At 44.9% G+C, this 15645-nt stretch overlaps 1 protein-coding gene across 1 annotated transcript in view; it reads left to right on the forward strand.

Annotated features, from left to right (window-relative positions):
• GRAMD4 (GRAM domain containing 4) overlaps positions 1–15645 on the forward strand; it is a 91496-nt gene that overhangs the window by 8938 nt on the left and 66913 nt on the right. The window lies entirely within an intron of this gene.

Here is a 15645-nt window from a genome sequence, read left to right on the forward strand (position 1 = left end):
CTACATTGTTCGTATTAGGGGGATTCTGCAGAAGAGGCTTCAGCACCAAAGCCGTGGATCGAAAGAGGAGTAGCATTCCTCTGACCTTGCTTAATGTGCAGCCACTGTCTCCTTCCTATGTAAGCTCTTCGGTTGCTCACTTTCGCTTTCTGTAGCCACAAGGTCTGAAACTCTGTGTGTGGAAGAACACAAAGAGCAGCTCATATAACTGAGCTTCAGGTCCCATAGCCACAAGAACATCCATTCAGCGCTTTTTTTTTTTGGTTAGGGTGCTTGTTTTATTTCCCCCCCTGTTGACTAATGATGGAAATTTTTCAATAGTCTAAAAGCGTGCTTTTAGTGCTGTTATGTACTGCCTGCAAATGAATGCTGTTAGATAAAATTCCTTTGGAAATGGTTCTGAATGGCACCAGTGAAGAAAGCTACTTTCATTCCATTACCCTGTGCTAATGCTGCAAGTGAGAGAGCGCATACCAGAATTATGTGCAGGCAATATAGGAGCAGAGCAATACTTGTATTTATGGATTCCATCTCTCTCTCTCCCCCTCCCACCTTATCGTGCAGCTTCAGAATGGATACAACATGCATTTAAATGCCCACAATTCAAATCCAGTGGATCAGAACAGTGATAAATGTAAACTAAAATGATTTAGAAAGTGTAATATAGATGTGCAGTGCAATCCCAAACAGGTCTACTTGGGAGTAAGACCCTTTGATTTCCCTGGCATTTTCTTTCTTTCCATGGACCAGAGTCGTGCTTCATGGAATCTGCCAGAGTTTGTGTTCTGCTTTCTTTAACTTTGTCCCACGCAAAATTGTTTTTGTATGATTGGTCTGGCCAAAATTATTTTGTTCCTCTTATTGTCCCATTCCTTCGTTATACGAGCCTCTTTCTTTTCATTTTATAAACGCTCTTTTCATAGTGGGTTTGCACCCTATACTTTTCATCCATTATTTTTTTTACACTGTCTGGGATAAATATCTGCTGTTTTACTAATTCATAGCTTAGTTGCCTTATGATCCATGCCAGCGATGTACCTCTTCTTTTGAGATTTGAGGTGTGTGTGTCGTGGGCGGAGGGACGACCGCATTAAATTTTTTGGTGCTCTCTGTTTGTCTCTTGGTATGTAGGATCATTTGAGTGTATCTAGTACAATGGTACCTTGGTTCTCAAATGCCTTGGTACTCAAACAACTTGGAACCCCAAACACTGTAAACCTGGAAGTAAGTGTTCCGGTTTGCGAACTTTTTTCAGAAGTCGAACGTGCTCCGTTTTGAGTGTTACGCTGTCTGTTTTTGCTATTTATTTTGCATTTTTGTTTTTATCGCTTTTTTGTTTCGTTTTTGTGACTGTGTGGATCCCAGTTCAGCTGCTGATTGATTGATTGCAGTACATTGTTTATTGCTTTTATTTTATGGATCAATAGTCTCATTAGATAGCAAAATTCATGTCAAATCGCTGTTTGAGGGGTTGTGTTTTAAAATCCGGAACAGATTAATCCATTTTGCATTACTTTCTATGGGAAAGTGCACCTTGGTTTTGGAATGGTTTGATTTTGGGATGGACTTCCGGAACGGATTAAGTTTGAGAACCAAGGTAGCACTGTACTTGTGGCTCAGGCCCTTTCCCCCTCGTTCAATTCTAGGAGAAAGCGCATATGCAGGAAAAAACACGGTTTGGACAAGAGTGGACCCCATTGGCATGGGACTGCCATGGAGTGCCCTCCGTTGTCAGGACCACCCATGTCCTGGGGTGTGTGGGAAATTCTGCAAAGGAAGACCAGTTGTACAGTGGTACCTCGGGTTACAAACACCTCGGGTTACAAACACTTCGGGTTACAAACTCCGCTAACCCAGAAGTAGTACCTCGGGTTAATAACTTTACCTCAGGATGAGAACAGAAATTGTGCGGTGGCAGCGGGAGGCCCAATTAGCTAAAATGGTACCTCAGGTTAAGAACGGTTTCAGGTTAAGAACAGACCTCCAGGACGAATTAAGTTCGTAACCAGAGCAACCACTGTATATGGATAGGAGCTCCCGAAAATATTACAGGGGGTGGGGAGCCTGTTTGTGCACAGCAGGTTTCCCTTGATGTTGTCCTTCAATATAGGGGAGGAGGGGGTGCCAGTGGAAAGGGTTTTGCAATCCCGATCCATGTAGAAGGGAGCAGATGCGGATTTAGGGCAGTGCGAGAGGTGCAGTCGCACAGGGCGCACGGCCAAGGAGGTGCAAGCGCTTACTGGTTAAGTCCAGTCAAAGGCGACTGGGGTTGCGGCGCTCATCTCGCTTTCAGACCGAGGGAGCCGGCGTTTGCCCACAGACAGCTTTCCGGGTGCAACGGGACACCGTGACGGAAACCAGAGCGCACGGAACGGAAACGCCATTTACCTTCCCACTGCAGCAGTGCCTATTTATCTACTTGCACTGGCGTGCTTTCAAACTGCTAAGTTGGCAGGAGCTATGACAGAGCAACGGGAGCTCACCCCGTCGCGGGTATTTGAACCGCTGAGCTTCCGATCGGCAAGCCCAAGAGGCTCCATGGTCTGGACCACAGCGCCACCCACGTCCCTATTAGCAAGGACTGTAGGATGACCTTATAGGACCAGTTGGATCGATGGATGGATATCTGGTTGAACGCCAGAATGTCTGGCACCAGGGGGACAGTATTTCCTGAACCGGTGCCTGGAGCTGCGGAATGATCACCTGCTTGAAAATTTTCCCCAGAAAAGAGAAGGTTGGAATTAGATTGATAACTGGCTGGGGAATTGGCATCAAGTTTTGAGTAGGTTCCAAATGACTGCTGATTAGCATCCATCTGGCGTCCCGCCTTCCCTGAGGGGACACAACGATTACCTCAACTGGCGAAGGGCCCAGTTGATAGAAGTCAGCCTTGACCAGGCAGGATGAGATTGGCACTAACTTGATTCTGGTTCATTTGCATGCTCCAAGCACAGCCTCTGCATGCTGGGTCTATCTTCCTACAGGGAAGAGTGGGGAGCTGTCTCATCTCGAAGCTATCAAGCACCAGTGATTCCCCCCCCTCCTACATGTACCACACACCTGCCAAGTTCCTCTCTGAAAAATAAGGGACCGGACCGAAAGTAGCATACTGGAAGTAGTGCGGCGGCCATTTTGGAACTGGGCGGAGCATGCTCAGAAGTGACTTTTTATGCTGCTGTGCCCAGTTCCAAAATGGCCACCGTGCCAGAATAAACCGGGAAAAAACAAAAAAAATAGTTTTTCCGGCTGGCGACAGCTGGAAAAACGGGGGTTTCCCAGGGAAAACGGGAGACCTGGCAGCTATGATGTACCAGTAGATGCCAAACTTTCTTTTCTGATACATTTCAACAGAAGAGAAACCCGAAAGTAATGAAAAACAGAAGAAGAGAGAGTTACATATCACATACAGTGGTACCTCTACTTATGAATAACTACTTACAAATGTTTCTACTTACGAACGGAGCTCCGTCCGCCATCTTGGATGCGGTTTAGATAGGATTTTTTCTACTTACGAATTTTTAGATAGGGTTGCTTCGACTTATGAATTTTTTCTCCCAATGCATTCCTATGGGATTCGACTTGCAATTTTTTCCCGACTTACGAATGTGCCTTCGGAACGCATTAAATTCGTAAGTAGAGGTACCACTGTATTCTATTACATTCAAAAATACAATCATTAAGAAGAAAAAGGCCCTGCTAGAGAGGAATGGCAAACCAAGCTGTTGGACTGTGCCGAAATGGCAAAACTGACCGGAAAGCTCAGGGACCAAGAAGACAAAAACTTCAAGAAAGAATGGGGGGGATTATAATTTATTTTGGAGACCACTGTAAGCAGATGAAAACATTAGCAGTGTTTTAATCTCACTTGTAATATAACAGATACTATGGACAATATGGATAGATATAAAATATAGAGTATGAAATAATATGCAGTTGAAAATGTTGACAATAGGACCCATGGAGGGGATGGGGAGAAGTCTTGCGATTAAGAGAAATCTCTCCATATGGATATGTACTTGGTTTTGTTATAAATTTATATTTGTAAAATGAAATAAAAACCAAACAAAAATACAATCATTGACGGACTTCCCTTCCTCGCCTTCCTTGGTTCGTTTTATATTCCACTTCCTCTCTCCTCTTCTTAGTTTCCCCAATCTTTCTCTGCTCCCCATATTAAATCTAGTTCTAACTTATGCTGCTGAAAATACTAAGATGCCAAACTTTCTAGGATGGGCAGTGGACAACAGCCTGGATGAATTAAGCCACAGTATATGGGGCACTTATCTGCCTCGTGGCACTTTGCAGGCATGTTGGTTGCAATGAAGAAAAACAACAACACCTTGATACATTTATTTTAAGACTTTCTGTGTGCAACAGAGTTGGGTGGCGGGTGTATTCTAGTAACTTGCCTTTCTCTTCCATTTATTTTCCATCTGCTGCGCATATTTGACAAGCGACGTGTGTGGGAAGGAGGCAAAAAATTCAAGTTTTGCCAACTCTGGGCTGAATGAGAAAGGACGGAATGCTAGTCCCACCCAGAGTCAACGGTGCTCTCTGTAATATTTCTTTATCTTGCTGATTTTCAGTAGCAACTTTTGAAGTCCGACCTAACGATGTGAACTCAATGCGGATAATTCCAATCCTAAAACCACTGTTAACTAACAAAGCACAACGTTTTTGGCCACTGTTGCTGAGTTTCACTTCCATCATGAGTTTACTCCTTTCCATCATCACCCCAATGTATCCTTCCTATTTTTGTCAGGCAACAAAAACTACTAATCTTCTACAGTGTTAGAAACTGAGATATGAGAGCTAGGAGCTAAATGGTGCTTAAGCCTAGATTATGGGCGCAACAATGGAATGTCTAGGCGTGCTTTTTTATAACAATAATACAAGCATCTCCACCCCCATCGTTCTGCCCGGACACTGAGGTCCAGCGCCGAGGCCTCCTGGCGGTTCCCTCACTGAGAGAAGCCAAGTTACAGGGAACCAGGCAGAGGGCCTTCTCGGTAGTGGCCCCCACCCTGTGGAACGCCCTCCCACCAGATGTCAAAGAGAAAAACATCTACCAGACTTTTAGAAGACATTTGAAGGCAGCCCTGTTTAGGGAAGCTTTTAATGTTTAACAGACCATTGTATTTTAATATTTTGTTGGAAGCTGCCCAGAGTGGCTGGGGAAACCCAGCCAGATGGGCGGGGTATAAATAATAAATTATTATTATTATTATTAACCCTAAGGGAGTAGGCATGCGAGAATAAAGGGAGGTTAATAAGGATCGCCTGAAAATTTGGATTTCAGAAAGGCAGTGGGTAAGTGCAGGAGAGGTACACTAGTGGCCAAAATTGTGGAAAGCTTTTGGGAAAAGTGTATTTCCGAGGTTTGATGGCTCATAACACCACTTTTTATTGGAGTAATACCATAAAATTATATACCAATGGAAAGATAATTTAATGAAGAATGTAATGCAACAAGGTTTGTTCAATTATCTGTATTCTATCAAACGTTACAGCCAGATAACCAGAAAAAGGATGCACAACTCGCTCGGTTGATATGCAGTAGCTTTCCTTCTTTTGAATGTAGCCATTGAGCATGAGTGTTTAGAGAGCCAATCAGGTGTTATGAGCCATCAAACATCGGAAATGCGCTTTCCCCAAAAGTTTTCCACAATTTTGGCCACTGGTGTACAGTACTTAAAAAAACAACAACAACACTTATCTGTGAAAAGTATGGCTATTAAGACTTGTGATGTGATATAAACTCTCAGCAGGCAATTAACAGGAAACCATTTTTTGAGAACAGAATTGTTTTTTTCACTGAGGTTTTGTTTGGCCCATACGAAAAAATTCCAAAATCCACATGATGTCAATACATTTTTAGGCCAACCAAAATCTTCCAAAGGAGCGTGCAGGCAACTTGGTTAACACAACAAGCGTGGAGAAAGTTTGGTCATGCTGGAGAAAGTTTGGTCACGTTGAAGCCAAGAATGGAGTCTGCATTTAGATTATATAGTCGCTCGCGTACAAAGGCAAGCCTAGTTTCTAAACGCCATCGAAATACTTTCTTCTGCTTATGTCATGAGATGCATAAAAAAAAGCAGTAAAACACTTCGGGCTGATCTTAATTAAAAGGAACAAAATGCAGACAGTTTGTCTGCATACAATTGGAAACCGACTGCGCTTTGTCCCTGACTAGCAATTCTCATCTGAAGTGACTCTATCAGAAATGTTGAGGGATCCTCTCACTGTGTTCCTCACAAACTCATTACATGCAGAGCTCTAACAATGCTACTATTTTCTGTAAGCTGTCAAACCTGAAGTTAATTTCAAAGTGTGATACCCAGCGTTAGTCATAGTCAGGGTGGGCCCATTGAAATCAGCAAACCTGAGTAACTGAAATTTATTTCACCGAATCTACTCCGAGTATTCACCCGATATTCACAGTATTTGCACTGGTTAAGGGAGAAAAACTTAGGTTTTTGTTGAAACCTAGGCTGCGTGCGCACCAGACCTTTAAAGCACATTCAAAGCACCCACCCACCCCAAAATAAAGAATTATGGGAGCTGTAGTTTACCCATCACAGAACTATAAGTCTCAGCACCCTTAAACTACAGGTCCCACAATTCTTTGCAGGCGGGGGATGTGCTTTGAATGTGTTTTAAAGGTTCAGGGTGTTTGCAGCCCTGGTTATAAGCACTTAGTTAGCACCCAGTCTTCTCCTTATACAGTGGTGCCTCGCTAGACGAATTTAATTCGTTCCACGGGTCTTTTCTTATAAAGAAAAATTCGTCTAGCGAATCCCATAGGAATGCATTGGAATTTTTTTTTTTTGCCCATAGGAGCGCATTAATTGAATTTCAATGCATTCCTATAGGAAACCACGATTCGCTAGACGAATTTTTCGTAAAACGAATTCGTCTAGCGAGGCAACCTCCGCTCGAAAAATCCTTTCGTTAAGCGGAAATTTCGTTAAGCAGGGCATTCGTTAAGCGAGGCACCACTGTACATGATTTGTCTTGGGGCCAAACTATGTAAGATCTATAATACGATACCATGATAGCTTTTTCTTTGCCTAAAAGCAGCTGCGAGGGTTTGTATTGGTGCTGAGTGTACACACTAACACCCTCCAAAAGCTCCTATTTAGACTTTTAAGAGGGAAAAAAGAAGTAAAACATGTATAGTTATCTTCTCCTCTCACATGGCTAGTGGCAACTATAGGGGCTGAAGTGATTTAAGTCAGGGAAAGCATTAAAATGAAGAAGTTCCAGCTGTGTTGTTTTGAGGCAAGAAAAAGGATATTTGATTGCCACAGGTTTACCAACGCTGTGGTGGTGTTAGCATAGCGTTGGGATAAGTGTTCAAAATGTGGGTTTTATTGACAATTATCCACAGTTGACATCAGGCCGTGTTTGCTCGAGGAGCTATAAAAAGAAATTCACAGCAAACTGAAGTTTGGGATGGAGGTGTTAAGGACTCCATACCTACTGTAGCTTCAAAGCAACCCCCCAAAGATTTCTGAGAACCGTACTTTACCCATCACAGAACTACAGTTCCTGGAATTTCTTGCAGGAGAGGACGTGCAAACTATTCCCGCGCATTTAATCAAAGTTTCCCCAGCCACCCCAACAAAAGTTTCCCCAACCATCATTCCGTGCAGTTCCTGATGAACGCAAGTAAAATAAAACACGATGTGGGAACCCTTTGTCGAAGTGGATGCACGTTTTGAAAAGAAGCTAGGCCTCCACACCTTCAGATTTCTCTTGTCTCACGAACTCTCTTGAGAGCCTTCTGGCTGTTTCCCTAATGCGGTTTGCACATAAATTTTGTCCGGAGAAAGGCCTGCAAGAACGCTGGTACTTCTAAGAAGGCGGAAGAAGTGAAACACGTATTCCTTTACTAAGAAAATGAGCTATGGGGTTCTGTGGGTAAGGAAGTGGCTAGGTACTTCTGCTAAGCAGACAAAGCTTTTCATATTCCATGTCTGCCCTCGCATTGGCCAGGAAGAAAGTCTAAATGCAGTCTGTGGTGGAAAGAGTGGCCTAGTAAGCCTTGCTGTCTGCAGTAGGACTTGCTTACAGGTGAGTTGTAGCCTAGAGATTGCATTTGAAGATGGTAAACTCCGATCAGGGCTGTTGAAATCAGTGGGCTTAAGTTACGGCTAACTTAAATCTTCTGAGTGTGACTTGGTCAACGCCACATTTAGACTGCGAGTGGTGGAGTGGCTCTTGTCTTTAAAAGCTGAATTTTCTGAAAACTGGCATACATTCATTTGGCCGCTTTGCTATCATAGTGAGCAATTCATACATGAAAGCCCAACCTTTAATTGAGCTGGAAGGGAACCCAAGGGCTGTCTAGCTCAACCTCCCGCTATTCAGGAATAGCTTAGGGGAGAATCTTGCATGTTTGTTGATACAGTTCAAAATCACATGAGAGTACAGTCCGACCTCGGTTGTCGAACGTAATCCGTTCTGGAAGCCCGCTCGGCTTCCGAAACGTTCGGCAACCGAGGCGTGGCTTCCGATTGATTGCAAGAGCTGCTTGCACTCAAGCGGAAGCCACGTCAAACGTTCTGAAGAATGTTTGAAAACCGGAGCATTTACTTCTGGGTTTTCGGCGTTCGAGAGCTGGAATGTTCAAAAACGTTTGGGAACCAAAGTTTGACTGTAATCTCTGAGCATACTGGTAGTTAACCATGGTTAGGTGCTCTGGCTGCTTGATGCTATGGGATTGGTCCATGTCCTGAGTCGCCTCCTCTCACATTCTTTGTTACCTTGACCACAGGTTGTCGGCACGAGGATCAGAGATGCTAGCCCTATATCATCTGTTATTGAGCATGTGCTGATCTTGGGGTTTCTCCTGGACTTAAGTCGCACTTACAGGAGTCTGCCTGCCTGAGCTCTGTTCCTTGGAATTCCAAGGACATCAAGCATTTGCAGGCTCTGACGTGGGTCTTTGGCTAGTTTCGTTTTGTATACCAGATTTGTGACGACGCTAACATTGCCTGTTGCTTCTTGGTAGCACCGTGTGGATTTTTTTCCTGAGCCAAAACATCCCTCACTCATACCATTTGCTGGTTATGTTAAAGTCCTCTTACAAAGGAAGAACTTTGATGGGAACTTGGCATAGGAAGTTCGTAACATGAGTACCGTATTGCCTTGAATATAAGCCACACTCCCCCCCCCCAAATTCTGATCCTGAAAAGTTAAAGTGTGGCTTATATTCGCGACCTTACGCTGCTGGCAAAGTGGCGTGGCTCCCCTCCCCGGAAGCAGCCAGGAGCGCTGGGGAACAGCGCCCGTCCCATCCGCCGCTCCCAAGCCTCCCCCAAGCCGTCAAATTTTAAAGGTGGGGCTTATTTGTGGGTACGGTTTATATTCGGGCCAATACGCTACATCTATTGAAAAGCTCACTGCGTGACCCTCGGCACCAGTGTTTAAAACTAGCCAGGCGCCAGGCGCATTTTGCACCTGACTGTCAGCCACTTGCGATCAAGATGCCTGTATGCCAGGATGGCTCCTGACGTCTCCACCACCTGGGGATCATTGGATCTGGACTGATTCCACACATTAATACTGCATCCTGTAGAATTCTATCAGTTATATTTTATCTGCACAATCAGGCTGTGCACCCTGAGCAGGAGAAGTCACCATTCAGAGAAAGAGGTCCCTGGTTCTGGTGAACTTTCTTCTTTTAAGTTCTTTCACCTAGTTCAGGGTTGTCTTCTGAACTAGCCAGATGTTGAACTGAGAATCAGTCACAGCCATCGTTTGAAAAATGAGACTTTAGAGCCGTCTTGCCCCCCAAATGGCAACTAGACATTCCATTTTGGTGCCTGCAACCTTGGTTAAAGGAGCTATTTGGCACCTAGCTTATATATTGTGAGTTTCTAACACTGCTGGGCCTGTCATTGTCTCTTAGCCAATCTTGCTTGTTGTGAGGATAGTATCGTGTTGCCCATTGCCTGCGTGTGCGCACGGCCTCTGTGTATTTCTTGGTTGACACATCTGAGAGTTTTGGCATGCCTCAGTGCTGCGCAGCAGTGGCAAAGCAATGTGCAGGCATGTGACTCCAAGACTCCACTGTGAGCCTCTGCTTCCCACTGATAACACAACAGAGTGTGCTGCTGTCGCCAAAATGCAAGTGATTTGCCTTGGCATGGCTCAGCTGACAATAGCTTTGGCAGCTGCTGCTGAAATCCAAGAGCTGACTAGCACCAGTGCTAGCCCTTTTCATCCTGCAGTGCCAACCAAGCCTAGACTTCTACAGATTGTACCGCCGGGACCTTACCTTGGGGGAGGGAGAATTCCTTCTGTCTCCAGGGACCCAGGTGGCGCTGTGGTTAAACCACTGAGCCTAGGGCTTGCCGATCGGAAGGTCGGCGGTTCGAATCCCTGTGACGGGGTGAGCTCCCGTTGCTTGGTCCCAGCTCCTGCCAACCTAGCAGTTCGAAAGCACGTCAAAATGCAAGTAGATAAATAGGAACCGCTACAGCGGGAAGGTAAACGGTGTTTCCATGTGCTGCTCTGGTTTGCCAGAAGCGGCTTTGTCATGCTGGCCACATGACCTGGAAGCTATACGCCGGCTCCCTCGGCCAATAATGCGAGATGAGCGCGCAACCCCAGAGTCGGTCACGACTGGACCTAATGGTCAGGGGTCCCTTTACCTTTTTTACCAGTATTTCTTCTGAATTTGATCTATGTGCTTCAAAACACAGGCCATGTATCCTTTTTGTATTTGTATTGGTGACAATGAATGGAAGCCTCTGAGGGCCATATACAGTGGTACCTTGGTTTTTGAACTTAATCCGTTCTGGAAGTCCGTTCGACTCCCGAAACCATTTGCAAACCAAGGCGCGGCTTCCGATTGGCTGCAGGAGCTTCCTGCACTCAAGCGGAAGCTGCGTCGGACGTTCAGCTTCCCAAAGACGTTTGTAAACTAGAACACTTGCTTCCGGTTTTTTGGCGTTTGGGAGCCGATTTGTTCAACAACTAAGCTGTTTGAGAACCAAGGTACCACTGTACTGGTTTTCAATCTAAAATTCAGCTCAATTGTTGTGTCTGTTAGAGATTTGTGTTGTGTTGTGCTTCTGGCAGAAACAAAAATCGTTTTAGGATCAGAACAGTAATGTTCGTATATAAAAACCTAGCAGTCTATACCCAAAGTGTAGAAGTGCTGATTTATTTATTTATTTATTTTGCTGGTATGATATATGGAAATTTGATCTTTTCCTCCTCGCCCCGTCTCCTTTTGAGGCTGAAAATGGCTGAGTTTCATCACTAATCAGGCTTGTCATTTGGGTGCTATTAAAAGGATAAAAGAGCCAAAGATGGCTTTACTCGTTTTATTTAAGCCACATGCCATCACATGAGATCCGTAGGACAGTTTTAATGTTAAAAGGTCAACACCATTTTTTAAAATAAAGAAAGCTATTTCAGAAGGTAAAGGGGAAATAGAGTGAGCAAATATGCCACCGTGTATGATAATAATAAGAGGATATATCATTTAAAAGAAGAAATTGCTTGTCTAGTACAATCAGTGATTCAGTTGCATGGACATTGGACAACTCCGTGTTATAGACGAGATGAATGATGTTCTCAAATTCGTGAATGGCTTCCTATGAATGTTTTATATAAGCTAGGATGACTCTTAATAATCTGTGTAGGGAAAAGTTCTAGATTTTGAACACCAAAATAGACTCTGTGTAGGATGTTTGTGGGAAGACGTGATAATTTAAAAAAGGGGGGGGGGACACTGAGACGCCACTGCTGCTCTTGCTCTCCTGCTGTGCTAAATTGAGTTGAGTCACATCCTCTTGCAGCTTCCCTGAAGGGCTTTCTCTTAATTGTTGGGATCCCTCTGCACCCTAAAAATAGACCAGGGAACACTTTTACAGGACTCCTAACCTTGACCCTATAAAGGCTCCTTTGCACAAGAGGGTTTCCTGTTTTATTCCATTGTATATTTCTACCTTGCCTCGTGGCTCAGATGGCTCTTCAAAGCAGCTTACATAACATAATTAAATTTGGGACTGTACTGATATACGGTATACTGTATTTATTAAATCAGTATTTGTTGTTAATGATCGGTGATAGAAACTCAGGTACTGCATATAGTCTAGTTGCCAAATAGCACCTTAAACCTAGGTTATGGTCACCACAATGGAATGTCTAGGGCATTATTAAAAAAATTCCTTCAGTAGCACCTTAAAGACCAACTAAGTTTTTATTTTGGTATGAGCTTTCGTGTGCATGCACACTTCTTCAGATACAGTGAAATGCATTATTATTATTTTTGCAATGGGATTTAACAATAAAAACAAAAACACTACTACCAATAATAATTTCATTTCTATACCGCTTTATATTTCAAAGAAGAATCTCAAAGCAGTTCACAACACATTAAAACGTCAAATAAAACAATCCAGAATCAAAACAAATTCAATCTCCAAGGAAAATATTCCAGATCATTCTCTATGTGACATTTTGTTTTCCCCAGTTGCTGGCCCGGCATCCAGAGATCTCCATGTGGTTGCAGTTGGACCCCTGCCACTCAGAAAATGCGCCTGGTGCCTGGCTAATTTCTAATGCTGGTTATGATTAATGTATGCATTATGAAAAGTGGTCTTGGAGAAATTTTCTCCTAGTTTTCTATGATCATATATACTTTATTGAAATAAAGTAACTAAAGTTTTTTTTGAGGCGGAGTCAATTCCTGGATGCGTATTGGCAAATTAAATTCTGTGGCTTCTGCTGAAACCACTGAGCCTCTTGGGCTTGCCGATCAGAAGGTCGGCGATTCAAATGCCTGCAACGGCTTGAGCTCCGTCACACAAATCTAGCTTCCATATATGATCTTCTGAAATTCAGGAGTGACGATGCAACATTTAAAGTAAAATACGGTACCAATGCAAGAAGAACCGGGGGTAAAAACCATATTTGTAGGATATGTTCCAGTGTTATAAAGTATTTATCTGCAACTAGAATGGAGGTACGCAGATGGCGCTGTGGGTTAATCCACAGAGCCTAGGGCTTGCCGATCAGAAGGTTGGCGGTTCGAATCATCGCGACTGGGTGAGCTCCTGTTGCTCGGTCCCAGCTCCTGCCAACCTAGCAGTTTGAAAGCATGCCAGTGCAAGTAAATAAATAGGTACCGCTCCGGTAGGAAGGTTAACAGCATTTCCGTGCACTGCTCTGGTTTCAGTGTTTCGTTGCACCAGAAGGGGCTTAGTCATGCTGGCCACATGACCCAGAAAAACTGTCTGCGGACAAACACGGTTCCCTTGGCCTGTAAAGCAAGATGAGCGCCCGACCCCAGAGTCGTCTGCGACTGGACTTAACTGTCATTTAAAAAAGGTAAAGGACCCCTGGACAGTTAAGTCCAGTCAAAGGCGACTATGGGGTGCAGTGCTCATCTCACTTTTCAGGCTGAGGGAGCCGGTGTTTGTCCACAGACAGCTTTCCGGGTCATGTGGCCAGCATGCTTCTGGCGCAACGGGACACCGTGACGGAAACCAGAGCGCACAGAAACAGCATTTACCTTTCCGCCACGGAGGTACCTATTTATCTACTTGCATGGGCATGCTTTCAAACTGCTAGGTTGGCAGGAGCTGGGACAAAACAATGGGAGCTCACCCCGTCGCAGGGATTCGAACTGCCGACCTTCCGATCGGCAGGCCCAAGAGGCTCAGTGGTTTTAGACCACAGTGCCACCCGCCTCCCTAGTTTGCCTTTAGCATTTAGGTAGGCAGTGGTTTTCAACCAGTGTGCCGTGGTACCCTGGGGCGCCTGGAATGATGGTCAGGGATGCCTTGGGCAACTCTGGCCTCTGTCCCTCTTTCCTTCCCTCCCTCCCTCCCTCCTCTGATGCCCTCTCGTGTCTCACCTTCCGATGGCTTTAGATGGCTGTTTTGTGCAAGCTCCCCAGGTGAATGGTGCCTTTGGGGCTGGCCAGGGGGTACTGGTTGCCAGGATCTGAGGCAGCCTCGGAGTAAGGAAACAAGTGGGCGAGGGAGCCCAGCCAGCCAGTCCGCCATCCCTTGCTGTTGGGAATGGACAGACAAGTCTCAGGTCCCTGTGGGGCAGTGTGAGGAACCTCCTCTCTTTGGGGTGGGGGTGAGGATGCAGCTCAGAGACCAGGGGCAGGGGCAGCGGCTGCCCAGAGGACTCCCAAGGAGAGGGGATTGGAGAGGAGGCTGAAGGAAAACTCCACAAGGGAGAGTGTTCAAAAAAGCGTGAGAGGCTGCCAGCTCCGCAGACAAGGGTTGATGTAACTGGCCTCCTGAGCCCCACAGGAGTGCCACAGAAAGAATGTAGTTGGTCAAGGGACCTGTGCACTCAAAAAGGTTGAAAACCTCTGAGCTAAAGTGTGCACAGATTTCCTTTACACCAAAAGTGTTGTAATCTTGGTGTGGTTTCCGCTTCCAGAAGGAGAAATGCAAATTTAGCCTGACGGAATTGGCTTGCGAGCTTCTCTGCGGTTATGTTGCAAGGCAGACTTTTCCATCTGTTGACTTCTGCATTGTTTCTTCGGATCTCAAATCTTCCCCTTCCAAGAATCTGTTAACACAGTTGGCAGACAGGATGAAGTCACTGTTTGGGGCTGCAGAGTTTCTCTGTATGGTGTAGCCTTTGTTGCCCATCCCACCTTTTGCGAAATGCCTCGCTTTTCACCCCACTTCTCATGCTGCCCAACTTTCAGTGCTGTCAGTGTTTACCCATTTAGGGCCTTGTCACCACCTTCTCCTTGGCTTCTTCTATTTCTCCTAACCCAGTGCTTCCCAAACTTGGGTCTCTGGCTGTTTTTGGACTACAACTCCCATCATCCCTAGCTCGCAAGACCAGTGGTCAGGGATGATGGGAATTGTAGTCCAACAACAGCTGGAGAACCACATTTGTCCTAACCCATCCGGATTGCTGAAACAAACAAAAAATCACATCTGGCAACAAATGCACCCCTTGGGTTTCAGATAGCACATGAGTAGACGAATCCAAAAAGCCCGGGACACAAATTTTCATGGCCCTCTAGTGTCTATGGTGGCTCATATACCAGCAGTAATGTATTTAGCATTAAACTCTGGAAATGCAGACTCAATTCTGATCAAACTAGGTCTCGTAGAGCAAAATATACACCAGGAGGCTTAGTTTGGTCAGAATCGAGAATATACACTTCCAGAGTTAATGCTAAATACATTACTGCTGGCAAATGAGCCACCATACAGACTTGTCTCCATTTGAGAACATTTTCACCTATGAGAATGCTGTGGTAACAGGAGTTTGCATGTGTGTTTCTGTAAGTTGGGGAGTGTGGGAATTGCTCTCCAACGTGGGCACAGCAAAAATATTTGCACAGATCTGTAAATGTGCAAGAGCCACTCCTGATTTGTGTTAATTTCCTTTCTTAATAATTTTAATATAAGAGGTTGCAATGGCTACTGGTGGGGACGCTTCTTACAGTATTTGCAACACCTTAACTAGTTTTGAGGGGATATTATTGGCTTCCTGCAGCCAATTGGAAGCCACGTCGGAGATTTGTGTTCCAAAGAACATTCGCAACCGGAATACTAACTTCCGGGATTGCGACGTTTGGGAGCCAAAACGTTTGACTCGCAAGGCATTTGGGATCCAAGGTACAACTGTTAGGATTCAATA

The sequence above is a fragment of the Zootoca vivipara genome, chromosome 10 (genome assembly GCF_963506605.1).
Source record: "Zootoca vivipara chromosome 10, rZooViv1.1, whole genome shotgun sequence".
NCBI lineage: Eukaryota > Metazoa > Chordata > Lepidosauria > Squamata > Lacertidae > Zootoca > Zootoca vivipara.